This window comes from Gigantopelta aegis, chromosome 5 (assembly GCF_016097555.1).
Source record: "Gigantopelta aegis isolate Gae_Host chromosome 5, Gae_host_genome, whole genome shotgun sequence".
NCBI lineage: Eukaryota > Metazoa > Mollusca > Gastropoda > Neomphalida > Peltospiridae > Gigantopelta > Gigantopelta aegis.
In genome coordinates this window covers 7,195,987-7,209,291 of record NC_054703.1, presented here as the reverse complement: position 1 = coordinate 7,209,291, position 13,305 = coordinate 7,195,987, and the positions used below count along the sequence as shown (strand labels likewise).

The 13,305-nt window shown below is 35.5% G+C and overlaps 1 long non-coding RNA gene across 4 annotated transcripts; it reads right to left on the bottom strand.

Annotated features, from left to right (window-relative positions):
- Positions 1–7,023: 7,023 nt before the first annotated feature.
- Positions 7,024–12,887, bottom strand: LOC121373806. 4 transcript variants are annotated; one of them, XR_005958131.1, is made up of 4 exons: positions 12,609–12,887; positions 10,635–10,813; positions 9,463–9,652; positions 7,024–7,965 (listed from the first exon to the last, which is right to left on the bottom strand). It is a non-coding gene; the product is annotated as an uncharacterized LOC121373806 (long non-coding RNA). The 4 variants fall into 4 exon arrangements; XR_005958128.1 differs by having other exon boundaries at positions 9,480–9,652; positions 12,609–12,884; XR_005958130.1 differs by having other exon boundaries at positions 9,480–9,652; positions 12,656–12,884.
- Between the last annotated feature and the right edge of the window lie 418 nt (positions 12,888–13,305).

Genomic DNA, 13,305 nt, shown 5'->3' with positions numbered 1-13,305 from the left:
ACATACATACATACATACATACATACATACGTATATATATAGATGCTTTGATAGGTACTATATAAAATTAGTGGGCAACGGGTGGAGTGGTGCCATATTTTTCAAAATGGCCACAAGAAAATTTCGAAATACGTATATTAATTGTTTGGACATCCAAATCTAATCGACATGTTCTGTGGTTTTAAATGTTTGACTATGGTTTATAAAAATAAGGAATTGCTTATAATAAATATTTAATGTGATTAGATACAATGTAATTGTTATTGGAAACTCAGACAGTATTTACATACTTAAAAGTTGGTATCCTGACATTAAAAGATGCAAACTCAATGTGCTCAGTCAGAAAAAAATGTGTTCAGTTATGCTTGTTAATGGTTTGACAATGTAAATTCTAATTTGCTGTCAAAGTGTTGCTTAAACATTTCACTACCTGTAATTCTATTTGTTTTTTTATATTATATTTATACCATCTCCTATTAATGAGCCATAAATTTGCAAGTGCATTTGAAGAAATCAGTCAGCTCTCATAGTGAAGCCATTGATGCCTCTGGGTGCCACTCATGTTTCGTTAGCTTTCCCCATTCCCCATTGTTTATAAGTGTCCGCTTGTTTCTGTCAGTTGCGCTATATAAAATACTGAGCTGTCCAACACTACCTTTGTGAAAAGATCTTTACCATCACCTAAAATTCCAGTCTCCTTACAGAAAATTCCATTAATTCTGCCTGCACACCTGCTGACTTGTTAGAGGTATGGTCCACACTGCTTGCCACTCATTTAAGACTTTTGATTTCAGAACCTGCAGCCTGTCTTTATAACAGAACAGGATGACCACTATTATTGCAAGATTCGTCATTTTGATGTATGATCGCACAAGTACCTATAGTGACAATAGGTGTTAAAACTGTATTGATATATTTTATATTTTATGAGATATTGAGTAAAATAGCTTGTGGATTTCAAGATGACAGCCATATATTCGATGTCACCATTGGATTCTTAGACCCCTGAAATGTCAGTCTAGGTGTTAAATCTGTATTGATATCTTTACTACTAAATGAGATATTGAGCAAAATAGCAATCTAATTAAAATTAGCTCCACTATTACATGTGGATCTAACAGCAGCCCGTCGGATGAGGTCCAGTTGACCTTTCATTTGACCAATCAAAACCTTACTTGCAAAATCACGCCAGTGATTTGAAAAGAATTTGAAAACATTCGGGATTTTGCCGAGGATATACGAAATGACTCGGGTGAATTACGAAGTATGCCGAAAACTAATTTCAATATAACATTTTATATAAAATTCGTTTCAAGACCAAAAAAAAACCTGTGATGGTATAGCCATAAAATCTGTTTATAGTAGTATACAATCCAGAGTTTATTACTGCCCTTTCCCCCCTGTTTTTTCAGTGTTGAAATAGACCATCAAGGTCGCCTATTGCATAAATAGTCTTGCCCGATATTTTTTTAATTTGTATGCTCCCGAATAACGTTATAAAAGGCAAAGTGTAAATGGTCGATATTTAAATTGTTATTTATAGATGAAATGTCACCTGGACATGAGAGTCCACGCAATGCTGTTAGATCTACTGACGGACCCAGTAGAGCTAATGTTAATCAGATTGGCAAAATAGCATGTGGACGGCGACCATCTTTGATTTCAAGATGGCAGCCACAATTTGCAAACACTTCTGTCATCACTGGATTCCTAGTCTCCTAACATGTGGGTATAGGCATTTCAACTCTCTCGATAAGTGTATTAGTTAAGGAGATATTAAACAAAACAGGTCCACAATGGTGGCCATCTTGGATTTCAAGATGGCAGCCATACAGGGTGCAATTTCCAGTGGGCCCTGGACTAAATATCCTTGTATTGGGTTACTCAAACCATTTGCCAATGTTCATGCTTTCACAGAAAAGTGCACAATTGATCAGCTAAGTCGCTCCACTACTAGCATGGATAGTAAACATACTGTAAGGTTATTCACATATATTTGATTACAAAATAAAAACATTACATACAATTTAGACATCTACACTGATCATTTAGATAATGGATTAATCTATCACATATAGTGTCTACATAAGGTGTTTACTTAGCTGAAATATACATTAGTTAACAAATATGTAAATTAATATAACATCTTTTTGGAAAAGTACCCTCGGTGGACGATAATGTACCCTCGGTAGTTGGGTACTGTAAAATCCACCCTACTGAAATCTTAAGTGTCTCATTTTCCTAGAACTATCCCTAGCACTGACAGTAAACATACATGTACCATAAGGTTATTCACATATATTTTTAAATAATAATAATAATAATAATTTCTTTTAATTTGGAAATGTACTCTGATCATTTAGATAATGGATTAATCCATGATATACATATTTAATTGTCATGTCTACATTAGAAGGTGTTTACTTAGCTGAAATATACATTAACCAACATATATGTAATGTAATATACCATGTTAAAGAAAAAGTACCCTCAGTGGATGATATCCATTTATTACCCATATGGGCTCAAATAAACGGGGTAATATTTTTTCGATCTCTGCACAGTGTGCAGATTGCTTCTACAGTCACTGATTGGCTGGCTTTAAAAAGACACGATTTGATTGGCAATTACATACTGCCGGGACTACTATTTGTTCATTCATGATTCCATTCATCGGTCAAACTATTACTACAAACTTCAAATGTTTTTTTACGATACAAACATTTACGGAATTAAAAATCAAAATATATGTACAAATGTTTAAAAATGTTTTTATTTTATTATTTTGACTGTTTTTTTTGGAACTATTCTTTGGTGGATACTGTTGGGTGTGCACCGGTAACGGCGCGTATGAATATATTGTTATGGCTGGTAGAGCTTGTTAGTTGTTACAGCAGCGAGAATGTAAATATACTTTTAAAATTGTTAAAGATTGACAATAGGTAATAAAGAGAATAACCAACTCACTACGAGGAATTACGGATTATCTGTCCCTCGTGAATTAATGCTGTAAAACCCTCACCAGAGGCTCGGGTTTACAACATTAATTCACTCGGGACAGATAATCCGTAATTCCTCGTAGCTCGTTAGTTATTCTCTAAGTACCTTCGGTAGTTAGGTACAGTAAAATCCACCCTTTTGAAATGTTAAGAATCTCCTTTTCTGAAAACTACCCCTGACATAGTAAATATGCAGTAAGGTTATTCATATCTATTTATAAAATAAAAAAATTAAAATTTTCATATGAAAAGAAAATCCACCCTAATCAGTTAGATAATCGATTAAGCCATCATATTTATATTGAATTGTCATGTCTACATGAGAAGGTGTTTACGTAGCTGAAATATACATTAGCCAACATATGTGTAATGTAATATAACATATTAAAGGAAAACTACCCTCGGTGGATGATGTCCATATACCTTCGGTAGTTAAGTATGGTAAAATCCATGCTTTGGACATTTTAAGAGTCATCTTTTCTGAAAACCACTCCTGACATGGATAGTAAATATGCAGTAAGATTATTGACATCTTGTTACAACAACAAAAAATCAGTTTAAAAAAAAAAAAAATCAAACTTTCACACATGAAAAGAAAATCTACCCTGATCAGTTAAATAACAGATTAAGCCATCATATTCATATTGAATTGTCATGTCTACATTAAACGGTGTTTACGTAGCTGAAATATACATTCGCCAACATGTGTAATGTAATATAACATATTAAAGGAAAACTACCCTCGGTGGATGATATCCATGTACCCTCAGTAGTTAAGTATCATAAAATCCACACTTTTGAAATGTTACGTGTCTGTTTTTCCGAAAACTACCACTGACATCAGTAGTAAACATACAGTAAGATTATTCACATCTGCTTAAAATATAATAATATAATTTTAATGGAAATGTAAATGCACATATGTAATAAAATGGAAATCTACCCTGATCAATTAGATAGTTGATGAAGAATTCATATTCATATTTAATTTTCAGTGTCTACATAAATTGGAGGGGCCGGACGTAGCCCACTGGTAAAGCATGGTCGGTCTAGGATCGATCCATTTTTATTGGACCATTGTGCTATTTCTTATTACAGCCAGTGCACCACCACTGGTACATGTATATCAAAAGCCGTGGTATGGTGCATATAAAAGATTACCTGCTACTAATGAAAAAATATAGTGGGTTTCCTCTCTAAGACTATGTCAGAATTACCAAATGTTTGACATCCAATGAATCAATGTGCTCTAGTGGTGTCGTTAAACAAAAAAACCCAGTGTTTACTTGTACATATGTATTTCACACACGCACACATTTATTTCAACTTATTTCCGTGCTTATATCCAATTACGGTTCAAGCACGCTGTCTTGGGCACACACCTCAGCTATCTGGGCTGTCTGTCCAGGACAGTGGGTTAGTTGTTAGTTGGTTAGTGGTTAGGGAGAGAGAAGAGGGTGTAGTAGCCGTAGACCTATGTATTGAGTCCTTAAGAACTTGCTATGGGCTGGAGCCAGTACAGGGTTGCGAACCCTGTACCTACCAGCCTGTAGTCCGATGGCTTAACCACTGCACCACTGAGGCCGGTTACACACACACACTCACACTGACACAGACACACACGCACGTATGTATGTGTGTGTGTGTGTGTGTGTGTATGTGTGTGTGTATGTATGTATGTATGTATACATGTATGTATATGTATATTAAAGGTAAATGAACCTTCAGTGGTACTTTATTAAAATCTATTTAATAAAAATCATATTTAAAAAAATAAAGAAACAGCAATCTACTCTGATCACTTAGATAATTGTTTCATTTTGTGTCTACAAAAGTAGACATTAGCCAAGAAGTGTGTAATTTGTCAACTACATGAGTGGATGATTTCATGTGTACTTGGTAGTGAGATAATGTATTTATAATCCAACCTACTGAAATCTTAAATTTATAATTTTCCAAAAACCTACCGTAACTACTGTTATGTTGTTGTTATTATTTTTATTTAGGACAATTGTTATTACAAATAATTATAATTAAAAGTAGTTGACAACATTTTTCTAATCGGTTTGACCTGTACTCATTTATACAGTAACTATTTTAAATTATAGATTCTGTAGTTGTTGAATGATTTTTGTTATTTGTTTATTTGTTTATGAAATTAAGTTGTAAAGACGTGCATTACAATTTTGACGTTTAGATAACCGTAACCACTGGTAGCGACCACCAAGCAAAGGGCCGCAACTCTAAACGCTTTTTATCATGTCGCCAAAAACGCGACCCCGAATACCTACATGTCGATTACGGCTTTACAGTCATTAACGGCCGACTTAATCGTTAAACATCGGTAGTGTTCGTAAACTAGAATGATGAATAAATTGGTTTACTTGAGTCTAGCATCTTAGTTGCAAATTAAGTGGTAAAATTATTTTTCCAAATATAGGTTATCAATTTGTAACCCTTTATCAGCCATAAACACCATTTATATGTATATGTTATTATGTGCAGTATTTCAAAGAACCGATTTATGTCACTAACATAAATATAAACCACCGTAAGTAAAAGAATTGATTTATTAAAGTAATTATGATTGACCGGGATTTTTATACCAAGGGACATAACTTTTGAAATTCTCGCCACTAATTTTAAGATTGTTTCTTTCATAGCGCACACAGAATCTCAAACTTGCATACATATTGCTATTATAAACAAGACTGATTGATGCCAAAAATAAAATAAATAAATTGCAAACAAGATTTAATAAGCATAAATCATTTCCAGTCTAAATTTTGCCTAATATTTGACTAAATACAGTTATGGGCCAAAGGTTTTCAGTGTCACAGTGGTAAACCAAAAGTATAAATGTAATACATAAAGATGACAATTTGGTATATTTACAATGTGAAAATGAAAGACAAGTATGTACTTAAACTATACATTAAAAAAAGGTATTGCAATTTGTTCACATATGAATATTTATAGTTCACATTTATTTACCTGTAAATTAATTTTCACCGACAGCCCATAACGACTCCATACTAAAGTCTCAATGCTTTCTTTATGTCATATTAAAAATACTCTACACCAAATAATTGGTTCCCTACCCTGGGTTTCTGCTAGAGGGTACGCAGGTAGAGGGTACAATTACATGCATGTACTAAAAAATCTCGGAAATTAATGGATATGTTTTGTTTTAATTTTTTGATAGATTATAGTAAGATAATTGCTGTTTAAAATTTGTAAAAGTGCATTAAATAAAATGGTCCAATAAAACATTTCAAATTTATAACTACCCAATATATGCCTTTGAATATATTTTGTTTTTATTACGTAACCTCGAATTATGTTCTGGCAGAAAGCCTGCTACCTTTGACAGAGGTTAAAACAATTGGTCGTCTAATTTTCGACTGTTACCATAAAGTAATATACTTAATCACTTTTGGCATCTAGCAATTTAAAGCAAATTTTACAATAGTTAGCACTTGGAATAAGCATCATATATTATTTTGTTTTGTTTCACCTGTAATATATTTTACCAGTAATATATTTTCACCAGGACTTCCTTCTTCCTCCATGAATGATTAAAGAAAATAACACTGGATATATTGTAGTTATTTATGTTTTATTCCAATATATAATAACAAATGTGTTTTATGTCAGTATGTGGAGCAAACTAGCTGATACAGTTGGTTTGAAATCATGATTACAAAATCCTAAAGATAAAAGGAAACTGGCTCCTAACGTCAGCCTCTACATATTGTCCACATCTGTACCGGCCTGTAGGAACGATATTTGAAGTGTGTGTGTGTGTGTGTGTGGGGGGGGGGGGGGGTATACAGTCTCTAGTGAGGGATACAAACTAGATTTTCATTTTTATATCATCTTTATTTATGTGGAGTAGTGAAAATTTAAACATACATTTTTGTCTTTAAGTGTGGGATGGAGAACAAGCCCCTAGGCCCGCCCCTCACACACCCACCCCACCCCACCCCATCCCAGTTCCTACGGGCCTGATGTATTTTATATTAATAAATACAAAGACTACACAATGATATTGTCTACAGGACACATCAGGTGATTGTCAGTATGTGACAACATTATAATATTTTCCAACATTTCTGTGTTTCTGTGCCCGGCTGTGGACAGTTTTGGCAGACGGGTAACACATTTGCTTAATAATTAAAAATACACAGTTTGACCAAACACATTAAAACTTGGAGGATAACTAGCTAAGATAACACAGAAAAGTGTGCTAATTTTAGTTTTTTGTTAAAATATTATATCTTGCTTTGATGAGGGGATGCTTTTTAGCAAATTTGCGAAATTGGCCTCTGGAATATCCATTGACGTGTCATGTTTACATCTATGCTGGACAAGATTTATGACGAAATGTTATTACATTTTGTGTGTTTTTCTTCTAATTAGGTCCATTTGCTTCAGTTTACATTATAGGGTGTATAACACCAAATAAAATCCCATAGACGACCATAGTAACATATGGGGGTATAACAGTTAGATGCAATGTATCAATCAACATACACACAACATATATAAATACTAGAACACCTCACCCTTGAAATAAATCACAGAAAATGGGGGGTCAAGCTGCTAGTTTCTGAGATAACAGGAAGCGTCCTTCACAACCGCTGTCCCGCACAAAAATTGACATGCTTATTTTTATTACATCCCACCTATCTTTCAAGCATCACAGTATGTGGTACACTAACACTGGTTCAAATCAAATCATAGCAAGTTTTTGGTCACATAAGACAACACTTTATTACAACAAGTCCTGTCACATGTCACCAATGGCATTCGAGGAACCATGAAGTGCTGTATCAAAAGTTGGGTGCACCTCGAACTCTGACCTGGACGAGATGCTATTTGGTAGACTACTACCTATACTGCTACCACACACTTTCAGAAAGTGTCCAGTGGGCTACATTTGAGAAGGACAGCCTTACATGTCCTAAAATATACAAACAAATAATTGATCAGAATTGTTTTAAATGCAGGGTGACAGTTTGAAATGTATATAGGACAATATTTGTAAATAAAAATTAAACATGTGATATATAACACATCTTGCCTTTTATTTTATTTATAATGAGTACAATTTATCACACTCATCTCAATTTAGTTGTGTGTACTGTGTATCACTTACATATTAGAACAAGCATACTGAATGCACTACATTACCTCCTAACACAGAACAGAGTCGAATTTACTCTCGTAACCCAGAAATGAGAAAAATCAGCAAAAATGGATCAAATTAACCTATATTAATCAAACATTTAATCCAGTGTCAAACATCACTTCTCTTGTGCTGACTCGTACAAGACCAAGTACTGCTGGAATGCACACTAAATTGAGAAACAATGTCTGTTTCAAACATGCCTGGCAGATTGTTGTCATCAGCAAGATAAGTTTGAAAACACTGAACCAGTAATGGCTGCCTCTGTCCACATTAATTATAATCACTAGTAATTAGGTCAGCTGCTCTATGTTTATCAGTTGTGAGCAGGTAACCCCAGTCATTTCACTAAGAGTACTTGATTGAAAACAACTGCATCCATATTGTCTTAAAATTAAAGTAATTTAAAAATGCCGCCACTTACTACGAAAGGAAAATGTGGTTTCAAAAAGGGATATCTCCCAAACAACAAACACAGAACTTGTAGGAAACTAACAAAACCTAATGCTAAAAGTAGCAGGACAGTCAGACTGTGCAAATCAACGACTGAAAAGGTTATCAACTGTCATGCCCATGGAGTACAAGTGAGTGAAATGTCGACTGGTGAGCCGTATCGGCTTCTACGTTCCGTACCAGACCCACCAACTGAATTGGAAACAAATTCAAAGAAAGTACCCGGCTCAAGGTAACTGATTTCATGCCTTAGAGTAGACACACTGCAAAATTTGACATACCTGATATAATAGTACTTATTTACATTCTATGGGTGAAAATTGCTAAAAAATTAACAAAATGATGGGGAATTTTATACCGAAATGTAACATTTTGCCCAAGAAATTATTTGTAAGGCCTGTCACATGCAGTTTGTTTCTTTGTGACAACTACACTTTCTCTGTAACCATACACAAACACGCAACAAGTGTCACTCAAATATTTGTCACTGAAGTCAGATTACAGTAACATGCTACTAATCTAGCAAGTGGCCAAAGGGAGATAATCTAGTTTGACAATGCAATGTATATTAAAATACATTTAGCACTGCAGGAAAAAAAAGCTATTTTTTAAATTTTTTATATTTAACAGACCTGAAGCAAACACCTACAGAGTACTGCATATGGGGAGGTTGGAGGAGCTTATTAACACCAGTCAGGTCAAACATGCCGACTCGACTCGTCCCCTAATTGCTGCGGTGTGTTTCGCTTCCACTTTGATAGGGAAGAACGGAGGGGCATCTGTACACGGTTGAATGTTTTCTGTGAGAAATGCATTTACCTCTCCAATACATTTACCTTGTATGACGAAGTGGAGAAAACTGAAGTAAGATCCAGGGGGCGGAGGGCAGCTCAGCCAAATGTGACAGTTCAGGTTGGGCTCACAAAAATGCCCATAGGTGCCGAAAACTTCCGTCTATTGTGTTTGTGCATGAATATCCCTGCACCATCAGCCAGTGGATGCCAAAGAACTGCAAACAAAGTTTGTAAAAACATAGTAACATCAAACACTGCAGACATGAAAGCCAGGAGAGAGACACTAAGGGACATAAACAAATTAAGGGGCTCCAAACCTAACACTGTCAACCTACAATGCGATGGCATGTACAACAATCCACTGTACTCAGGGGTTGGTAAAACACCTTATCAACCTGCGACCCAGGTCGTGTATACAGCAGTCGAACACAACACACACAAAAAGCAGGTGTTAGCAATTTCTACCAAAAACAAATTATGCTCTAAACATCACAACATTAGTACTTCTGAAACATGCCTGCAAGACCCAACATGCTCTCGTAACATCCCCATGTCAATGTCTATTGGAGATGAGAAAAAATGGGCTAAGGACTGTTTGGCACAATTAAAAAATGATTCTCTCCAAGTACAATACATGACAACGGACCCAGATGCCAAGGGATTTAAAAGGAGCTCTCGAGATGTACAACGAAAACAATAGCGAGATAAAACCCCAAATGTTACTAGACACCCGACATCTGTCCGAAAATCACACAAAATTTGTAAAAAATTCTAAATTTGTCGAAAACATGATGCCAGGACGGACAGTGTCTAATAGAAAGAAAATGCAAATAAGATTCTCCAATGACATTGCCATGAGGTGCCAAGCAGAGTTTGAACAAGCTTACAAACAACATGCTGGAAACACTAAAAAAATTATGCATGCATTAAGGTACATTAGCGATGCCATCGCAGCCTGTTATCAAGGCGTACACAACAAATGTAAGAGACACTCATTTGTTTGCAAAAAGAAAAACTGGCTCGCAAAGAGTAGCTTTCTAAATTCTGATTTCAAAATTCTCAAATCCATACAAAACAACAAAAACCTTAGGAAGTGCATTGATTATCGTCTCGGCCCAAAAATGTTGCACCTTACAAAATTTAACACAAACACACAAAAATGTGAAGCTGTGAACAAATGCATTCGAAAATCTTTACCCAGACACACCACCTTCAGCAGGAATTTCGCAGCTAGGGCCCACAGTGCAGTCCATACCATTAACAATGGGCCTGCAGAATCTTTACTCTTACTTTCAAAACACATGGGCTGTACGTTTTCTGCCGGCAGTAAAGTTGTTGCAGATCTCTCTAAAGTTGAAACACTGCGAACTCGGCAACTGAATAGAAAGAAAAAAAACACGTACAAAATTAAACGATGTGAAAAGAGAAAGGCCCTCTATGAAATGTATGAAAGACACCAAAACGATGAACTGTATGAAAAAAATAGCCGTATGCGAAATCTAGTTCCGAAAACCGCACAAAATAGTACGGAAAAAAAAATGTAATAATAAAAAATAAAATAAATAATGTACAATCTTACATGTACATACAATGGAAATAGTATAATTTAGTATTTCACAGAAGACAGTGTGGCCTGTGCCCTTTGTGACACACCCCCTGGTCTTTACAATGTACCCTGTCACTGTTACTTGCATGACTCTCCAATACTAAGTGCTCAGGATTAATGCACCGCCGATTATGGCACAGATGGGAAACTTCTAAAACACCGGCATATGCAGCCATGTCAGAAGGAAGTAGCTTGTTACAGATCATATAGGCTGTGAGCTTTCTCTATTTTTGGTTTGTCCATTTTAGGCCAATTAACTTTCTGTCTGCCATAACCAACTTCATTCACAGATCCTAACCATACTGTACAGTCATATTTTCCGACATGAAAATCACTTTTCCTGTCCAAAAGATATTGCAAGTGTTGAAAAAAATGTGAAATTCCTGTATAGGGTGTATAACACCAAATAAAATCCCATAGACGACCATAGTAACATATGGGGGTATAACAGTTAGATGCAACGCATCAATCAACATACACACAACATATATAAATACTAGAACACCTCACCCTTGAAATAAATCACAGAAAATGGGAGGTCAAGCTGCTAGTTTCTGAGATAACAGGAAGCGTCCTTCACAACCGCTGTCCCGCACAAAAAATTGACAAGCTTATTTTTATTACATCCCACCTATCTTTCAAGCATCACAGTACGTGGTACACTAACACTGGTTCAAATCAAATCATAGCAAGTTTTTGGTCACATAAGACAACACTTTATTACAACAAGTCCTGTCACATATGTCACCAATGGCATTCGAGGAACCATGAAGTGCTGTATCAAAAGTTGGGTGCACCTCGAACTCTGACCTGGACGAGATGCTATTTGGTAGACTACTACCTATAAAAGTCATAAAAAAGTATGTTAAAAAAAATGCTTGTTGTATGCTACCACTGGTGTAAAATTCATCAAAATATCGGCGGGATTATCCCACAGAAGAGTAGGAAAACAACAAACAACGACATTGATATACGCACACTGTATATTATTAAATACTTGTTACAGTTGGAATAATTTATATATATATACACCAGAACATTACTCGATGTCGATCAACCGTTTGATCATGAATATTCAGTACTCTCACTGGCTATGATTTAGTCTCTCCCCGACTACACACTGGCTACGATTTAGTTTCTCCCGGACTACACACGTACATACGTGCGTCTATGGGACTGGAGCGCCTTTCTAATTTGGCGCTCCTAACTATTCATTATGACCAAGATATAGATGTGAACGAGATTGCTACATTATTCGTCCAACAGCACCCAAGGAAAATGCAACTCGACTCTGTATTTATACAATGAAATTAGGCCTATATGATCTTAATAAATGCAAGTTAGGGAGCGGGACGTAGCAAGTTGTCAAACGTGCCCAATTCTCTTTGTACAATAAGGCCAGTCGTTTTTGATTAATAGGTTTACGGATCCGCCGAAGTTCATTAAAAAGTCCCGCTGGAAAAATAAAAATGCAAACCTACATTTAAAAAAAAGATTTACCGCCGTTCTGACCAAAAAAAAAAAAAAAAAAAAGTAATTCAAGGGTATTTTTCCCAAAATTATACTTGTCAAATCATATTCTGTCTTTGTTAAATTATTTATTCAGAAGTACGTTGCGTTTTGACTTTGCCGTGTACTGTGCGGGTGCACAGGTGCATGGCCACCATCTTGTTGTTGTTGTTATTGATACTTGCGGAAAGCGGCTATATGTCGAAATCAGAATTTCAAGTAGCAGAATTGAACAGTTTATCGTAGTATGTCTGTATTAACTAATTCAACATCATAAATACATATCAAAAGTATAAATCAATAAGCATCTATGTATAATACAGTATTTATATGCCTGAGTGCCAAAGCAGTAAAATTACGACATCTGCAGATCAATTTCTGTTGAATCCGGGTCGTTTCGCCCTAAAACCATTTCGAACCCTGTGTTGTTTCGCCCTTAGACCCGTTCACCCAGGGTTGGTTCGTTCTAAAATATTATTCGTACGGAGTCGTTTCGCCCCAAAAGTGAGTTGATTCGCCCCGATTATATATTTATTAGTGTAATTGTTTTGAAATAACATGAATATATCCACATTAGTTATTTAAACGAGATATAAATACTGTAAAACCCGGGAAGCAGAATGTAGTGAATGAGAAAGTACATGCAACCACAAAATCCATTTGCAACATATGTGTGTGTGTGTGTGTGTGTGTGTGTGTGTGTGTGTGTGTGTTTCATGATGAATAATCTGGATTTAAAAAAAATTCTTCTTT